A 13,544-nucleotide genomic window follows, 5' to 3' on the forward strand; every position below is an offset into this window, starting at 1 on the left:
TGCATGATTATCTGACCTCATTTGCAGAATGTAGTTGTGCTGGGTTAGTACTGAAGAGTAACTGTTAATTATACTTTGAGTGTATTGACAAATATCTTTCAGTTATGATTACTTATCTTAGTATCTATAATTACATAATCATTGTGTGAAACCTTGTATTTTATATGCATTAACCAATACTCACCTTGTATTTGATCATTTTTATTACTCACAGTGTATTTTACACGCATTTATATAGAAGATTAACCAATAATCACAATATATATTCTTTACATATATAGTAAAACATTGTTTGATCAGGCATGTGACTAACACAGACTTTATTATGACAAATTAACCCACATGATACATAAGGCGTTTACTAACACATAGGATCTATTGTATGCCCTACTAACCACGCGCTACTAACACATTAACATATAACATATGAGATCTATTGTGAGACTTGTGTAGCTCATGCTTGAAGCATTTCATTTACTGCATGTCTCTGACTAACGACCATCAATCATCAGCTAGTGCACTCTGTATGAACTAAATTGATACAAAGGAGGCTTCAGGACGAACAGTGCGGCCTTTCTCTCTGTGCGTGTAAAGTCCTTCACCTACCAAAGCGGGAGGAGGACACGCGCACATAGGGAGGGCGGCACTGTCTAATTACTGGAACAATATCACACTGTCTGACTGGACCCAGGCAATTCTTAAAACAATACCACACTGTCCGGCTGGACACAGTCAAGGCCAAACACTAGTGGTCCGGTCAGACCTGTGAAACTTGAACACTAACACGTGAGATTATGCATACTAACATGAGATGATTTTAGCAACGCCTCATCAGCAGGCTTCACGTCATTTGGGGTATAAACATGGAGTCAGATCAGAGGGGGGTCAGAACTTTTACTGGGACGGCTGATAACTGTCTTGTATGTATTGGTTCTCCTGAATTCAGTAATAAATACTTGGTTTGCTTTCAACTTCACTCCACCTGTCTACGACTCTCTATCAAACGAACACGTAGGGGAGTTGTACCCCGGACGAGAGGTGGGGGTTAACCCACCTTTCATTTTCTTTTCTACAACAGTACTTAAAAATTAAACTAGCTGATTTGAAAGGTGTATTTTAAACTTTTACAGGTTTGCTCCAATCATTTTAATAATTCAAATGCTTTAATAAAAGGACTTATATAACCACTTCTGACGTGATTTCTATAACAATGTTAAAGATAAATGTTAAGAAATTGTTGTGACATTTATGTTAAATCATAAAAATGTCATATGCCTCTTATCACAATGATAAACAATATGAATGAGCTGCTCATTTGTATCAATATTCAGAACATAGTCTGGATTCTTATGGGTTAATCGTGATGGAAATTAATACTTTAGCTTGCTTAAGTTAACTTACTACTTTTAGTAACTTACCGATAAAAGTAGCTTAGTTAGTGCTAATTCCCTTCCTTTACGTTGTTTCAAATTTTGTTAAACCAGCTACTAGGTAGCCCTAAAGGTAGCCAGAACTAATGAACTAAGCCACACTATCGCCAGCTCGCTTCATCCTTCATGACGTAAACATTATGATGACACAAAAATTACCCTCAGGCATTATCATATATCTATCATATGTAATATTTTTATTTACAAACATCTCTTTTCTCCATCTGCTCCCGCGATATACCAAAACAGTATCTGAATGACATGTAACATTCTAAGCCGCTAGGTGGCGCATGTCTAAAACTACGGCTCGTCTAGAACTGCAGATCTAAAACTGCAGGTCTAGAACTGCAGATCTAAAACTGCAGGTCTAGAACTGCCGATCTAAAACTGCAGGCCTAGAACTGCAGATCTAAAACTGCAGGCCTAGTACTGCAGATCTAAAACTGCAGGCCTAGTACTGCAGATCTAAAACTGCAGGTCTAGTACTGCAGATCTAAAACTGCAGGTCTAGAACTGCAGATTTAAAACTGCAGGTCTAGAACTGCAGATCTAAAACTGCAGGTCTAGAACTGCAGATCTAAAACTGCAGGTCTAGAACTGCAGATCTAAAACTGCAGGTCTAGAACTGCAGATCTAAAACTGCAGGCCTAGAACTGCAGATCTAAAACTGCAGGCCTAGAACTGCAGATCTAAAACTGCAGGTCTAGAACTGCAGATCTAAAACTGCAGGTCTAGAACTGCAGATCTAAAACTGCAGGTCTAGAACTGCAGATCTAAAACTGCAGGTCTAGAACTGCAGATCTAAAACTGCAGGTCTAGAACTGCAGATCTAAAACTGCAGGCCTAGAACTGCAAATTTAAAACTGCAGGTCTAGAACTGCAGATCTAAAACTGCAGGCCTAGAACTGCAGATCTAAAACTGCAGGCCTAGAACTGCAGATCTAAAACTGCAGGCCTAGAACTGCAGATCTAAAACTGCAGGCCTAGAACTGCAGATCTAAAACTGCAGATCTAAAACTGCAGGCCTAGAACTGCAGATCTAAAACTGCAGGCCTAGAACTGCAGATCTAAAACTGCAGGTCTAGAACTGCAGATCTAAAACTGCAGGCCTAGAACTGCAGATCTAAAACTGCAGGCCTAGAACTGCAGATCTAAAACTGCAGGCCTAGAACTGCAGATCTAAAACTGCAGGCCTAGAACTGCAGATCTAAAACTGCAGGCCTAGAACTGCAGATCTAAAACTGCAGGCCTAGAACTGCAGATCTAAAACTGCAGGCCTAGAACTGCAGATCTAAAACTGCAGGCCTAGAACTGCAGATCTAAAACTGCAGGCCTAGAACTGCAGATCTAAAACTGCAGGTCTAGAACTGCAGATCTAGAACTGCAGATCTAAAACTGCAGGTCGAGAACAGCAGATCTAAAACTGCAGGCCTAGAACTGCAGATCTAAAACTGCAGGCCCAGAACTGCAGATTTAAAACTGCAGGTCTAGAACTGCAGATCTAAAACTGCAGGCCTAGAACTGCAGATCTAAATCTGCAGGCCTAGAACTGCAGATTTAAAACTGCAGGCCTAGAACTGCAGATCTAAAACTGCAGGCCTAGAACTGCAGATCTAAAACTGCAGGCCTAGAACTGCAGATCTAAAACTGCAGGCCTAGAACTGCGGTTGGCGCTGCAATAAAGGAAAAAAAACACGAAAGTGCCATTCCAGAAAAACGAGTATTTTAATCTTTGATTTAAAAATATCTAAGGTCAGGGCTTTTCAAACTTTTTCATTCAGTTACTTCTGTTTAAGAGCTGCATATAGGCAGGACTAACTACAGTAGCACATAAATGTGTTTAAACTGTTAATGTAGTATTTTGTAAAATACTTGTTCACATTCAGCTTCACCGCTGTTCAGAAGTTTAAATCAGTTTCCGCCTTCTTTTGACAGATCTGTTAAGGTGATTGGCTGCAGTAAAAATGATGGACAGCTTGTTCTGTCTGAGGATTGGCTTAATAAAAAGTGATTGACAACGAAAGTGTAGTATCTGATTGGCTGCAGTCGAAAATGATTGACACATGCTCTGCCCTTTAGCCACGCCCACTGTGGGCTCCGGTCTGCAGCATTACATAAATGGGAATTTGCGGTATTTCTCGTGTTTTTTATTTATAATTAATTTGTTTTTTGGGGGGGGGGGGGGGGGTGCATTAAACAACCTGGACGCACTGTCATTGCACAAAAGTGTAAATGGAAATGAATAATTACAATTATTATTATAAATAAATACAAAAGCAGTTTGTAATGAGCTTTATTTGCCATGATACAATGATTTATGAAATCCAAATCTAATATCTGCTGGAATTGCACTGGGTATATGCCCTAAAATAGTGCTTCTTTGTATTTTTACACTTAAATATACATTAGGGCAGCATGGTTCGACAAGATAGGACAATTCGACAGAACACCGGCATGCACCGCGGGGAGGTTGCGGTGGAGCAGCCGGCTCATACTGTCATACTGACAGTTTATAAGTCCGGCTCGGGCAGGGTCGAGGCTGGAGACGTCACATCATGCATTGTTTAATATCGCGATATCATCGCCGAAAAATGTCACATTTTTCCAATATAGTGCAGCCCTATTTTCTAATCACATATTTACCGGAACACTTGACCAAAATGCGTTGTGAAAAATTTTATTTAATTTACTTTATACAAGCACACTGTAAAAATTTTGCCTCATTTTTGCCAGATGCCTGCCATTGCTGTTAAAAATCATCGTAACACTGACATTTGCTGATTGCAGGCTCACAATTTCCTGTTTGCCAAGGAAGAGATTTTCATTTTGCACCAAAAAACTAGAACTGAGTTTGCGTTTTTGTTTTTTCTTTGCTTCTTCCAGAACTGAACACTGACCTGTTCCTGGTCTCCTGCTCCTAGTGTGACTTTTCAAACTGTTGGAAATTTAGCCATGGACATACACTCAACCACAACATTTCACAAAGAGGTTAAACTAGAAGAAGGAACAAACATGCCTACGCCTCCCAAACAAATGCAGAAAAGTACAGGCAAGAAAAAAACTCACCACTGCTCAGACTGTGGGAAGAGGTTTAGTTATCAGTGTAATCTCCAACGACACCAGCGCATTCACACTGGAAAGAAACCGTATCACTGCTCAGACTGTGGGACGAGTTTTAATCAACAAAATGCTCTCCAACAACACCAGCGCATTCACACTGGAGAGAAACCGTATCACTGCTCAGACTGTGGGAAGAGTTTTAGTCAACAGAGTACTCTTCAACGACACCAGCTCATTCACACTGGAGAGAAACCGTATCACTGCTCAGACTGTGGAAAGAGTTTTAACTGTAAGAGAAATTTCCAACAACACCAGCGCATTCACACTGGAGTGAAACCGTTTTACTGCTCAGACTGTGGAAAGAGTTTTTGTCACCAGAGTCATCTCCAAACACACCAGCGCATTCACACTGGAGAGAAACCGTATTACTGCTCAGACTGTGGGAAGAGTTTTAGTCAACAGAGTATTCTCCAACTACACCAGCGCATTCACACTGGAGAGAAACCGTATTACTGCTCAGACTGTGGAAAGAGTTTTAACTGTAAGGGTAATTTCCAAAAACACCAGCGCATTCATACTGGAGAGAAACCCTATCACTGCTCAGACTGTGGAAAGAGTTTTAGCCATCAGAGTACTCTCCAAAAACACCAGTGCATTCACACTGGAGAGAAACCGTATCACTGCTCAGACTGTGGGACGAGTTTTAATCAACAAAATGCTCTCCAACAACACCAGCGCATTCACACTGGAGAGAAACCGTATCACTGCTCAGCCTGTGGGAAGAGTTTTAGTCAACAGAGTACTCTTCAACGACACCAGCTCATTCACACTGGAGAGAAACCGTATCACTGCTCAGACTGTGGAAAGAGTTTTAACTGTAAGAGTAATTTCCAACAACACCAGCGCATTCACACTGGAGAGAAACCGTTTTACTGCTCAGACTGTGGAAAGAGTTTTAGCCATCAGAGTACTCTCCAAAAACACCAGCGCATTCACACTGGAGAGAAACCGTATCACTGCTCAGACTGTGGGATGAGTTTTAATCAACAAAATGCTCTCCAACAACACCAGCGCATTCACACTGGAGAGAAACCGTATCACTGCTCAGACTGTGGGAAGAGTTTTAGTCAACAGAGTAATCTTCAACGACACCAGCTCATTCACACTGGAGAGAAACCGTATCACTGCTCAGACTGTGGAAAGAGTTTTAACTGTAAGAGTAATTTCCAAAAACACCAGCGCATTCACACTGGAGAGAAACCGTGTCACTGCTCAGACTGTGGAAAGAGTTTTAGCCGTCAGAGTACTCTCCAAAAACACCAGCGCATTCACACTGGAGAGAAACCGTATCACTGCTCAGACTGTGGAAAGAGTTTTAGTCAACAGAGTACTCTTCAACGACACCAGCTCATTCACACTGGAGAGAAACCGTATCACTGCTCAGACTGTGGGAAGAGTTTTAGTCGTCAGAGTACTCTCCAAAAACACCAGCACTGGAGAGAAACCGTATTATTGCTCTGAATGTGAGAAGTGGTTTCGGTATTCAAGTAGTTTGAAGAGACACAAATGCTTGAAGATTAGTTATAGAACTGGTCTTTAAAACATCAATTCAAATTTTCAGGAGTAACAGAAAACTAAGAAGAGGTAGCAAACTGGATGTTAGAAAATCTAGTGAAGGTTTGTGTTTCCATAATGTGCTTGGGTAGCCAAATGTACTGTATTAGTGCTATACTATACTACTGTAATGAACACCTTTTCCACATGTAGTTTTGCCAAGTTTGAAAGTTGTACACTCTGCACCAGTCTGTGGCTGTATTCGAAATGGCATACTACATACTACTCGCGTACTAAATCTGCCTAAAGCTAGTATGCAGTACGCAGTATGCGACCAAACTGAGAATCTGTAGTGCACTACAGGTACCCGGATGGTGTACTACTCCGCTCCGATTTCGCAGTGTGCATGGAGAGCTGTCTTCGTGGTGTACTGCATCCCAACATGCATTGCGGCTGGCTCCTCCAGCTCGCTTCAGAAAAAAACAAGATGGTGGCGAGTGCGAGAGATTTTCAAATTATGGATATATATATTTTTAAATTAAGGGAATTATTTTGGAAAGTATCGGCTCACCGCTGTCCAGCACTCTCCGCCGCGGCCGCGCGTTCTCCGCGGCCGGGACCCTCCGCTGCCGCGCCGAGCGCTCTCCGCGGCCGGGACCCTCCGCTGCCGCGCCGAGCGCTCTCCGCGGCCGGGACCCTCCGCTGCCGCGCCGATCGCTCTCCGCGGCCGGGACCCTCCGCTGCCGCGCCGAGCGCTCTCCGCGGCCGGGACCCTCCGCAGCCGCGGCCGCGCGTTCTCCGCGGCCGGGACCCTCCGCTGCCGCGGCCGAGCGCTCTCCGCCGCGGCCGGGACCCTCCGCTGCCGCGCCGAACGCTCTCCGCGGCCGGGACCCTCCGCAGTGTGCAGCAACATACAGTTTAAAAAATTATTCTGTTATTTTAATAAATAATTCCCTCAGTTTTAATAAATTATTCTGTTATTTTAATAAATAATTCCCTGAGTTTTAATAAATTATTATGTTACTTTAATACATAATTCCCTCAGTTTTAATAAATGATTGTTATTTTAATAAATAAGTCCATCAGTTTTAATAAATTACTCTGTTACTTTAATAAATAATTCCCTCAGTTTTAATAAATTATTATGTTACTTTAATACATAATTCCCTCAGTTTTAATAAATGATTGTTATTTTAATAAATAAGTCCATCAGTTTTAATAAATTACTCTGTTACTTTAATAAATAATTCCCTCTGTTTTAATAAATCGTTCTCTTTATTTAATAAATAATTCCAATAAATCGTTCTGTTAATTTAATAAATAATTACCTTAGTTTAAAAAATGGTTCTGTTGATTTAATAAATAATTCCCTCAGTTTTAATAAATCGTTCTCTTTATTTAATAAATAATTCCAATAAATCGTTCTGTTAATTTAATAAATAATTACCTTTGTTTAAAAAATCGTTCTTTTGATTTAATAAATAATTCCCTCAGTTTTACTACATATTTTTCTTTTAAATAAGGGAATGATTTGAATACAAATTAATAAAATTGTTTCACTTGTGCAACGTGTCTCATTTCTTTTATAGTTGAGATTGTGTAAATATGAATAAGAGTTTGTTTAAATGTTTTCTTCTTGATGGTACTTACATAGATGAAAATAGTAATCTACTAAAATAAATAGGAAAACGTATTTAAATATAACTGGAACTTTCTTGGGTTGTTTCTGTTTACAACTCACTGTGAGGAATTCGGAGCACTACAGAGGACTGACTGGTGTGTCATGGGGCCATGTAGGGTACTACAATCAAAAGTGTTGCAGTACCGAATACTACATACTGGGCAGTGTGTAGTATGCAGTACATACTAGTGCAGTATGCAGTACGCAGTATAGTAGTATGCCATTCCGAATACAGCCTACCTCTCGTTCTTAATTTGATGCCAAAGAAGTTCGGACAGGGGCAACAGAAGACTGGGAAAGTTGAGGAATACTAAAAACACCTGTTTCATTTCACAGGTGAGCAGGTTAACTGGAAACAGGTGTGGGTCATGATTGGGTATAAAGGAAGCATTCCTAAACAGCTCAGTTTTTCACAAGCAAGGATGGTGTGAGGTTCACCACTTTGTAAACTTCTGTGTGAGCAACTAGTCCAAAAGTTAAAAAAATAATGTAAATAAACATGCAACTGCAAGGAATTTAGCGATCTACAGTCATCATCTACAGTCTATAATATCATCAAAAGATTTAGTGAATCTGGAGAAATTTTTGCGCCAAAGAAATAACACTGAATGTCTGTGACCTTCGACCTCTCAGGCGGCACTGTATTAAAAACCTACATAATTCTGTAACAGATATTACCACATGGGCTCAGGAACACTTTAGAAATCCATCGTCAGTGAACACAGTTCGTCGCTCCATCTGCAAGTTCAAGTTAAACTCTGCCGTGCAAAGCCAGATATCAACACCACCCAGAAACTCTACCGTCTTCTCCAGACTGAGATCATCAGAGATGGACTGATGCAAAGTGGAAAAGTGTCCTGTGGTCTGACGAGTCCAAGATTCACATTGTTTTTGGAGATTATGGATGTTGTGTTCTCTGGGCCAGAGAGGAAAAGAACTGTCCGAGTGTTCTTAGAGCAAAGGTCTAAAGCAGCATCTCTGATGGTATGGGAAACCTGCACAACTGTGAAGCACCATTAAAGCATTATTGCTATATAAAACATTTAAATGTGATCCCAATTCATTTGTAAATTACGGTTACTTTTGGAAGATGGTTTACTTTATGGTGATATCTCTGGAAAATAGTTACGTTTTTTACTTAGTGAAAATACCCTTAAGGATTTTTTATATGTATTTTACCAAAAATCCATATAGGTATAAGTAGTCTTACAGAACAAATTTTTAGTTTTGTTTATCACCATAAAAATAAATTTGTATGTAGATCAAAATCTTACATAAAAGACATTACCCAATTTTTATTGTGCTTAAAAGATGTACATCAGCACGGTTAGAACACCTCTCAACCAATCAGATTGTGAGGTCAGAACTAACTGTTGTATAAATGTCTATAAACCCAAATACAAATAATAAGCATAACCTAATAAGCTAGCTAACACAATGTGACGTGATGGGTTTACCCAAACATTACAGTATTTTATTATAACCAAAATAGCTTTTCTCAGTCGATAAACAGAAACACTAAGATATGTACAGCAAATTTCCATGACTTTTCCAAAATATTCTCGGTATTTTTATTTTTCTAAAACTTATCCAGGCCTGGAATTGATATTTTCAAATTCTATGACTTTTCCAGGTTTTCGAACCCTGTGTTTATGATGAATAAACATGTTGATGGACCTGTGAGTGTATTAACAGCCAGGAGGCCATAGAGCATGTTTTTATTCAGTGTTCTAAATACAACCTAGAACAACAAAGACTAGTTGCTCCACTAGAGGAAAAACAGACCCAGTTCAGTCTAAAGCGCATTATTCAGTTAAATACAGGTGATATCTGCTTCAAATACTTTAGTAGGTTCCTGAAAAATACAGGACTAATTAACAGGATTTAGGTTTGACCATAAGGAGAAATTTATAGTAAATTCAATAATAATTTTAGGAAATGTTATATACACAAATCTAAATTTGCTAAACAGATACCCTTATTCAAAACTTTTTTTATTCAGACTTAAATAATTATATACACATACTGACAAATTTTCGATTAATTAAAAATAATCAGTGTCATAAATCTATCAATGTTTTGAAGCTTTTCAAATTTATTTGAATCACACTTTTTTCTGTTTGTTTAGGTTTGTTTTTTGTTTGTGTTTTGATGTGATTGTGATGATAGTTGTACATGCTGTGTATTTGACTTATTGCGTTTATTGCATGCTGTTGAACTGTTTTGTATACAAAATTAATAAAAATAAATAATCAAAAAAGCAGATGGACCGTGGTGTCTTCTTTATCCTAAAAAAGGATTTATGTTTTTTTCTTCTTGTATTTAGTTTTATTTAATACCACTCCAGTCCAGATGGTGGCGGTAATGTAACTGTAAAAACAACAGGAAGAAGCAGAGGAAGAGTAATACAGTCTAGGAGAGCAGGCTTTGTGTTTGGTTTTCAGGAATAATCTGCTTTTCTCTTAACTGGATCCAGTGTTTTATTTCTTGGTAAATAGTGAGGTAATTATAAGTTAGAGTTATAGAGTTATAGTGTAAAGTGGATCTTAAATAGTTTAGTCCCAACACTTCCCTGGTTGAGTAGAGTTACAACGTTTACAGACGAGAAACAGATTTACTCCAGTTTTACATTATATCTTCTTTTCTCCTGCTTTACTCCAGTCTTCTCCGGATTACTGCAGGAGGAGACAGTTTTTAGAAGGTAAGTGAAGAGTTTAATTATTGTTGTAAATAAGGTCGAGCTGACGTGCTGAGAGCGTTCACGGAACTTAAGAAAAACATTATGGGGCTGTTAAATAACTGGACAGATGAACGTTCATAAACAGTAAAAACTTTCTTACAACAAAAATACAACGTTAATCTGACATTTCTAATAATAATTTTATCGGCTGGGCAGAATGAATGAATTATGGGCACCGCATTATTCCCCCGCGTTTTCCGTTCCACCTTAAATGCAGCAGCTGTTACACTGAGAGCAGAACTGCAGCTGGTTCTGCAGATGGATCATCTCTTCTAAACTGAAGAAAAGTGATGATTGAATGTTTAATTATGAGGCTGAAATGAGGGGATGTCAGTAAAATGCGGGATCAGCGTTAGAGACCAACACAATATAGCTGACTAGCTGGTAAAACAGTGATTTAATGATAAAACGTTAATGATAAAACACAGAGATAATGTGAAGCTTAAATATTCATTAATTAGCTAGTTAGCTAACTGACCCATTGTTTACTCCCACTGGATTCCACTTTTTACAGAAAGTCCCTTATTAAACCTGCTACTGTAGTGTATAAAATAATAAAACAGCAGTAGACTGTTTCGATAGGCTTAATGGACCATAAAAGGAACTGTGCCCCGGCTAAAGTCTAGTAAATTCACCAAATTAAATTATGCTGAAAAACACAAAACCGTTAATAAGAAGCGCTTATTAAGTAGCAATTAGCACTGAGTAGCACAAGTACTTATTCATTTACCTCAAATGCAGAGGTGATTGCTCTAAGACTGCAAGAGAAAAATGTAAAAAAAAAAAAAAAAAAAAAAAAAAGTGATTAAATATATACTGTTGTGTGTACATGTCACTGGCTAAATATGCGCTACAACGCGCTCAACTTTTATTCAGAATCAGCTTCTTATCACTGGTAACGACGCGGCTTTCCTCTTCACGGTGCTTGAAACAGTTCAATAGCGGAGCAAAGAGTGCAGCGAAACGGATAGTCACTGGATAAATGCTGTATGGAGTATTTAATTTTCATTATACAACAGTTAGTTCCGACTAGGGTTGTGCCGTCATTTATTACCCACCATCGCGATGGATGGTAACCATCGCGATGCCACGCCCACTTTTTTGTTTTTCCAGAAACAAAAGAAACTGACCTTCTTAAGGTCTCCTACACCTAAAACTTTAGCAGGGATTGTACGGAAAATGATCAAATCAGGTCTGTAACTTATATGAATGAGTCAGGGATGAAAATTAAAATACCCTACTGCTACAAATATGCCTAATTGGCATATTATATCATTTATTATTATTATGATTCTATTATTATTCTATTATTATTAGGATATTATTATTTATATCTAGGTTATAGGCTAGCTTGTCTTCGTTTTTTTCTACATGTCTGTATTAATTTTTAACATTTCATGTTATTCACGCAAATAGAATAAGCCTGCTTGTTGTGCGTTGGGAAACTTGCTCATTGTCAACCAGTGTTGGGCACGTTACTTTGAAAAAGTAATTAGTTATAGTTACTAACGGAGTTACTCCACTATAAAAGTAACTAGTTACCAGTAAAATTGAATCCAAAATGTTGACGAAAATATAATCTAACGAAATTCAAAACACAGAAACGAAAAACGTTAAAATGGTATTAATATAACAGTTTAACAGCTGGATCAAACAGCTTCACCGCAGAAACCGGAGTCAGCTAGAACGGAATTTGGCCTGTCCATGTCTGAAAAGAAAACAACAATTCTCTCATTAACCTCTACAAATTCTACAAATATCTAATAATTAAAAAACATTGTAGTGGAAAGGCTACAAAAAAAATTGACACGAAGGTGTTTGTAAACACGTTTATTAAAAGTTGAACAACAAAACGAAGCGACAGAGCTTATGAATGGCTATGGCATTTACCTTTTTTTTTTAAAAAGCTTTAAAATAAATCATAATGGATTTCACTATGATACCACAGCAGAACAAACGAAGGAAAAAATAACGAATGAAAATATAATAAAAGCAAGAAAAATATAAAACAAACAAACAGAAAGCATGACTTCCTGAAATGCGCTAAACTGTAATAACTTAAAATGTTAAGAGGGCCGACATTGTCTTGCCTATTCCAACACGTTTACGTGTCAATGTTTCTGGCCAAAAAAACATGTTTACCTTCTCTGGCTTTAATAAACTGCGGATTGGGGTGACCACACTACCCGCGGTGCTGAAAACTCTTTCTGAGGGCATGCTGGTAGCGCATATGCAGAGATATTTTCGTGCGATTTTTGCCATTAGCGGAAATTATTTTTCCACCATATCAGTGGATCCTCTTCCCTGTCGATAGCACTTTCCTGCAGGTAGATGGCCATTTCTGCCTCAGCTCTTTGCTCGTCCGTGAGCGTTAATTCTCTGGCCCCCCTCTTGCCTAAAAGGCTCCCCAAAGACGCCTTCTTTTTGGGGTGCACTGCCGCAGCGCTTCCTCCCACTTACTCTTCTCCGCTATGTGTCCAGCCTGTTGTTGCACTTAAGGGAATTATCTCTGCCACGACCTCTTCAATCAGCTCAGATTTTGTAGAGTGAAGTGCAGGGGGGGTCATGTGGTCGCCTCTGTACCTGGGGTCAAGCAGTGTGGCTTTGCCCAGCGTCCCCTGGATGGTGTCTTCATATCTGCGCTCCATCTGCTCCAGGACAACACGCTTCAGGTTGAATTATCCTCGCATCTCTCCAACACACTTTCTAGATGCCCCAGCATGGGTACCAGGGAGGACACGGTGACATAGTTTTCCCCAGAAAGAATATCTGTAAAATCCGCCACTGGCTTCAGCGCCTTGTTCACGGATTCTAGAACACTTCAATTCAATTCAATTTTATTTATATAGCGCTTTTTACAACAAAGGTTGTCACAAAGCCGCTTTACAGGAAAAACAGGTCCACGCCTCTTATGAGCAGCACCACAGAGATGCCAATTTTATGGTGACACAGTGGCAAGGAAAAACTCCCTTTAAGAGGAAGAAACCTTGGAAGGAACCAAGACTCAGTCCGAGGAACCCATCCTACTCGGGTTGACCCGCTCAGTACAAACAAATAACAAACAACAAACAAATAACAG

General features: G+C 39.2%; 2 protein-coding genes and 2 pseudogenes across 13 annotated transcripts in view; all 4 read left to right on the plus strand.

Annotated features, from left to right (window-relative positions):
• LOC125784903 (gastrula zinc finger protein XlCGF26.1-like) overlaps positions 1-6,044 on the plus strand; it is a 31,644-nt pseudogene extending 25,600 nt beyond the window's left edge.
• LOC125780519 (zinc finger protein OZF-like) overlaps positions 1-13,544 on the plus strand; it is a 108,810-nt gene that overhangs the window by 46,601 nt on the left and 48,665 nt on the right. For 6 of the 12 annotated variants that reach the window (XR_007427507.1, XR_007427506.1, XR_007427513.1 and 3 more), the window contains exon 4: positions 8,920-10,426. The gene's annotated coding sequence lies outside the window, so the exon portion shown is untranslated. Of the gene's footprint in view, positions 1-8,919; positions 10,427-13,544 lie in introns of those variants that run through there. The other 6 variants (XR_007427519.1, XR_007427514.1, XR_007427516.1 and 3 more) reach the window with 5 other exon arrangements.
• Positions 1-13,544, plus strand: part of LOC125785681 (zinc finger protein 850-like) — a 92,606-nt pseudogene that overhangs the window by 25,600 nt on the left and 53,462 nt on the right.
• LOC125785608 (zinc finger protein 239-like) overlaps positions 1-13,544 on the plus strand; it is a 69,784-nt gene that overhangs the window by 2,778 nt on the left and 53,462 nt on the right. The window contains exon 2 of the mRNA XM_049469508.1: positions 10,387-10,426. The gene's annotated coding sequence lies outside the window, so the exon portion shown is untranslated. The remainder of the gene's footprint in view (positions 1-10,386; positions 10,427-13,544) is intronic.

The sequence above is a fragment of the Astyanax mexicanus genome, chromosome 1, assembly GCF_023375975.1.
Source record: "Astyanax mexicanus isolate ESR-SI-001 chromosome 1, AstMex3_surface, whole genome shotgun sequence".
Classification (NCBI taxonomy): domain Eukaryota; kingdom Metazoa; phylum Chordata; class Actinopteri; order Characiformes; family Acestrorhamphidae; genus Astyanax; species Astyanax mexicanus.